The sequence below is a fragment of the Rosa rugosa genome, chromosome 4, assembly GCF_958449725.1.
Source record: "Rosa rugosa chromosome 4, drRosRugo1.1, whole genome shotgun sequence".
In the NCBI taxonomy this organism is placed as follows: Eukaryota; Viridiplantae; Streptophyta; class Magnoliopsida; order Rosales; family Rosaceae; genus Rosa; species Rosa rugosa.
In genome coordinates, this window is record NC_084823.1 from 57,357,326 (window position 1) to 57,363,325 (window position 6,000).

Sequence of the window (6,000 nt, forward strand, 5' to 3'; positions counted from 1 at the left end):
GTCGTGGTGATGCAGGTCGTGGGTCGACGGAGCATGGCCGGATTGGTTCGTACGGCAGGGGAGGCTGACAATGGTGGACTGGCCCAAACCAACTTGATGGGCCTTGCGTGGCTTTTTGTGGTGGCTGCCCTTTTGGGCTTTTAGTTTTTGGGCTAGGGTTTTTTACCCTAGTCCATTAAATTATGTTTCATTAGTTTTTTCTAAATAACTCCCTACATTTTGGGGAACCTAGTGGGTTTCGGCCCAATCAGGACACTTCGTGTGTTTCTAGTCTACCAGATATGGGTTCTTTTTACACATAGTTAATGAATCTTTCGGAGTACCACAATTGAGTGCATTGACGAAGGGAGATTCACAATAGTTTTCTTTGTGTTGATGGAATTGTCATAGTTTGTAGGCTTTCAAATAAGTGAACTTCATTGTACTAGTGGATGGTACCCGTATTCCCTTACCTGCTTGACCACTGATGTAGGGTACAAGCATATAGGGCTTATTTGTATGTGCCGTTCTGGCTTTGGGATTAAATGAAATCTCTATTACTCTGTCAAAAAAAAAAAAACATATAGAAAGATTACTTAATTTCTCATTGGATAACATTAATCTTCATCTTCTCCACCCAAATTTGCATTTATTACTATTTTTTTGTCTTTTTGTTACATCTTCATCATGAATTCGTTATTTAATTCACAAAATCATTAGTGTTAACTACATCAAAATCTTTGTAATACCTTTTGTGAACACCGAAAGTAAAAATTTAAAACATGAAAGAAAAATCTCAATATCTTCTTCATTGTTCATAGTTGTTAACTAACTAATCTTTTGACATAGATTGAAATAGATGAACATTGAAGCAGAGGAAATAAATTAGATTATGATTTTGTTAGGAAACTTTAATATATTATAGTTTTTTTGTTGGTATTAATTAAATGCGAGATTTTCATTAAAAAAAATCTCTTTTAATTGGATATGTCATATAAGGATGTTATTGGAAATAGAAATGGGTTACATAAGTAAATTTAGTAATTGAAATTAAAATGTAGGGTGTAATGAGCAAGTAGGGTGAACAAAGAAAATGGTAGGGTGGAAATAGCCACACCCTTAAATTTATTTTATTCAAATGGCATATATGGCAATCCAAATTTTAGTGAAGCCCCAAATGGCCTCCATTTATAGTAGTAGTGATGAATTTTAGAAAAATTATTAAATTGGAGGTCTTTTTTATTCACCAAATTTTATTTAACAAAAAATGGGTAGTGAGTCTAGTTAGACCTCCCAATTTGCTATTTGGACCTCCTCTAATTTTTGTAAAAATTTAATCACTATTTTGCCCCTCTTATAGAAAATACAAGATTTTGGCCCTCATATATCCAAAAAAAAAAAAATTACAAGTGAATATTGCAGCCGTGTGCAATCCCAACAGAGAAGTTCCTGTTTGGCTCCAATTTTGTTGCAGCTGGTCAACAGTCTCTTTTATGCGCGGGCGTGCCAGCACCGTTCGGGTGCGGTACTCGGGGGTGTCCCTTGACCTGACTTCTATCAAGCGATTGTAGACGAGGAGAGCACCAACCTCGTCGTGGGATTCTTTATGCCTCGTGGCGAGGACTTTTGCTGAGCTTCTTGAAAATCACAATCGATACTCGATGTTGTAGATCGAGCAGAGCGAGAACCACTGGGAAGTAGAGAGAACTTGCTAAAGCGTGACTTTAGCTTGGCTGGGTTGCTAGGGCGTTACCCTTGCTTGGCTGGTTCCGTAACCGTTGTGGTCGCGGTACTACAGTCGGCTCCTGAGGAGACTAGGACCGAAGCACTTTGACAGAGGGTTTGGTGGCACTGAAAGTCGGCTTCCGAGAAGACTAGGACTAGGAGTGTGATCACCGATAAGAGAAAGAGAATGAGAGGAGTTGCTCTTAGAGAGGTTTGCTCTAGAGAGAACTTAGATCATCTTAGAGATGTTTTGATGTATGAATTGGTCTTTTGTGGTGTTTTTTGGTCGTGGTACTACAATCGGCTCCCAAGGAGACTAGGACCGAAGTACGTTGACAGAGGGTTTGGTGGTACTAATAGTCGGCTCCAAAGGAGACTAGGACTTAGAGTGTGATCACCAATAAGAGAAGGAGAAAGAGAGGAGTTGCTCTTAGAGAGGTTTGCTCTAGAGAGAACTTAGATCATCTTAGAGATGTTTTGATGTATGAATTGGTCTTTTGTGATGTTTTTTGGTCGTGGTACTACAATCGGCTCCCAAGGAGACTAGGACCGAAGTACGTTGACAGAGGGTTTGGTGGCACTAATAGTCGGCTCCAAAGGAGACTAGGACTTAGAGTGTGATCACCGATAAGAGAAGGAGAAAGAGAGGAGTTGCTCTTAGAGAGGTTTGCTCTAGAGAGAACTTAGATCATCTTAGAGATGTTTTGATGGATGAATTGGTCTTTTGTGGTGTTTTTGGTCGTGGTACTACAATCGGCTCCCAAGGAGACTAGGACCGAAGTACGTTGACAGAGGGTTTGGTGGCACTAATAGTCGGCTCCAAAGGAGACTAGGACTTAGAGTGTGATCACCGATAAGAGAAGGAGAAAGAGAGGAGTTGCTCTTAGAAAGGTTGCTCTAGAGAGAACTTAGATCATCTTAGAGATGTTTGTTGAATTGTGTTGTTGTTTTTTGGTCGCGGCACTACCGTCGGCTCCCGAGGAGACTAGGACCGAAGCACGTTGACAGAGGGTTTGGTGGCACTGAAAGTCGGCTTCTGAGAAGACTAGGACTAGGAGTGTGATCACCGGTAAGAGAAAGAGAAGAAGAGGAGTTGCTCTTAGAGAGGTTTGCTCTAGAGAGAACTTAGATCATCTTAGAGATGTTTGTAGAGTGAATTGTGTTGTTTTGTTCTATGTTGTAGCCTCTATTTATAGGCTACCAAGCAACACTATTTGGCCTTAAACAACTCATAATGGGTTAGGTTTTAGCACTTAAACATTAATGGAATGTTAGGTTTGAATACTTAAACACTTAATGGAATTTGTTAGGTTTAAGTCATTTTCTGCTCCCTTATCCCTCAATTTTTATCTCCACTAAGAACTCAGATTCAACCTTCTATTTCTTCATATGAAATGATCCACCCTGAATGTAGATTATTGTGGTAAAATTTCAGAATTTATTTCCATGTGGTTGGGCCAGAAATGCTGCTGGACCTCTTACAGGTCCAGTTTCCAAGTTTTGCTTCTGCAGAAAATTGGACTGTTTGTTTGAAGGTTTTCCACTCCGAACGAGCTTTGGCACTCTTCATAAGAAACGATCAATGGGATGTCTAGAATTAATCTGGAAAGTTTCAACTCATTTGGAGTTCTGATGGTTAGTCCGCCATCCCTCATTTCTTGTCTAGCTCGTTTTCTCCTAGCCGAAGTAGGAAAATGTGCTAAAGTTAATTTTTCATTTCCATGTTTGGTAGGCCTTATTTAGCCTCTTAATAATATATTTTTGAACTTATCGAAAATATATATGTGAGCCACTGATATTGGCTCAATTTCTCCAAGACACGCTTTGTCAAACCAAAATGCTCATTTTGGGTCCAAACATTGCCCCCCAGACCTCGAAGTCAAAGGTCTTCATCTTGACTGAAGAGGTCTTGAATCAGCACTGCTCTTATAATGTTGTTGCTCCAAAAGCCACTTGTATTGGCTTGACTATTTCCATATAGGCCTCTAAATAGGCCATAAAGCTTGAATGCCACAATCTGGATTGTCTTTGTCATGCCCCGTGGCACCTCTTCCATCTCCTACATCTACAGAGCATCTGCAAGGTCCTATCATTCTAATAACGATCTCTGATGACGACTCCTCGGAGGATGAACTGACGCATCCTTTGCCAACTTTATTGCCCCCCATGGATCTGGCGAAACTTGGGCAGGTTGTAGGAGATCAGAACTTTAGCGTGCCCCCCATGCGAATGAGACTGCTTTTGATCGCGAATGAGGATCCTTCTCTTCCTTGGTGGTAGCTTCGCCATGTGTATAGCAACAAGTATCTGCCTTGTTCGCTAGCTCTCTGTTGAGAATGCGACTGCTGCAGAAGAAGTCCAACTCGATGAACATTTGGCTGCTTTTGAAGAAATGGGCCGCAACCTGGCCCGTGTCAGAGAACGGGCCACTCAGGCCGAAGCTGGTGCCATTGTGGCGGACCTCCGCGTGGAGGAACTTTGCTTGAAATTGAGCTTTGTGAGCCAATCTCTGTAGGCCCCCTCGAAAAAACCGTTCGGTCTCCTCACATGCTATTAATCCTCTCTTTTCCGAGATTTAAGACATTAATCACTCGTTGAAAAACAACGGTCATGAAAAAATAATCTCGTGAATAGAACAGTTACCTCCTCGAAAACCGTTCGGTCTCCTCACATGCTACCTCTCTTTTCCGAGATTTAAGGCATTAATCACTCGTTGAAAAACAACGGTCGTGAAAAAATAATCTCGTGAATAGAATAGTTACCTTCTTGGAAACCGTTCTCGATTTACTGACATCGGTTTTGAAATTGAGCTTCATCCAAGGGTAGGGATTTGTCTGAAGTCCCTATAAATAGTTGTATTTAGGGAAGGGAATACTCACAACAACTTTTCTGGAATATTCAAGAAATGGTCTTTCAGTCCATGCTTCTTTTTCTCCTTCTTCACAAATCTTCCCCTCATGAAATGACCTTTAGCCTCTAAATTTTAGGCTTTATGGCGTAATCTTAAGCCTGGGTTAGGCCTTATGGCGTAATCTTAGGCAACCCCTTGTTTCTCCTTCTGGAATCCTGCAACAACAATGCCAGGCTTCAGATTGGTTTAGGAACGCGAGGGGGCTCCGAGTGTGGGATCCACGATCATGCGAGATCATCTTTGTCATAATCCTACACGCGGAGTGAAACGGAGAAAGGGAGGATGGCCACTCTGAGGTTCGTCTTTCCTCCTCTGTTTTCTTCCTTCTGGACCCGGCCCGTGTTGTGCCCTCCAGATGGAAGGGGCTTTGGTTCTCACCTCCTTCTCCCCCTTTCTCTTCTTGATAGAATCTTGGAGGGATGAGAAGGGATGGACTCTTTGAAGGAATGGGTTCAAGCCACAGAATGGCTGTTCCTATACTTCACGTCCAACTAATGGTGATTACCATGGCTAGAGGGGGTGCAGAGACTCAAGTTGATATTCGGTTCCTTCACTCTCTGCCCCTCCAGGAGATAATGGCGCGGCTTAACCCGGCGTTGGATTCCATAGTTGCTTCCAATTGAGGGGGCTCAGGGGCTTCATTTTCTTTCACTGGAGTCTCCCCTTCTCATGGATAATGGCGTTGGCCAAGCCTATGTTGTATTCCTCTACCGCTTCCATGTAAATGGGCCCGGGGGCTCCGTTACTCCTCTTTTTCCTTCCCTGAAGTCTGCTCCTCCTTGAGATAATGGCGCGGCTCAACCCGACATTGGATTCCATAGCTGCTTCCACTTGAGAAAAGATTCAGAAGATATCCAAAGATTTCTGTTTTGTATTGTAGCCACTTTTGGCTTTGTAATGAATGTACTGCTTTTGGCCGCAAAGCCACTTTATGAATACAATAATATTTTCTTATCCAAATATCCGTGAGAAGCCAATAATTGTGTCTCGCAAGGCCCCAAATATAGGCCCCTATAGTTGTATATTGAAAATAATATGAACTTTTTTAAAATATGTTCCGCGTCAAAAAGAGCCTCGCGGTGAGGGTTTTGAGAAAATATGTTTTTTTTTTTTTAATATAGTAGCTGAATTCAATAAGACAAGGTGAATCAATGTTTAGACATGTGGCCCAAGTATAGTCGCCTAGACACAAATTTTCTTTCAAATCCTTTGGGCAACCTTACTGAAATGGCCAGGTGGGGGAGGGCGAACAAGAGAGGCAGAATCCATTTTGGCATGAGCTACTCCCACATAGTGGTTTAGGCCCATTTGTACGCACTTCTGGATTCAAGAACCTGTCATGAACGTTGTCCCCTTTCTAGACACCATTTCACATAGGCTATACT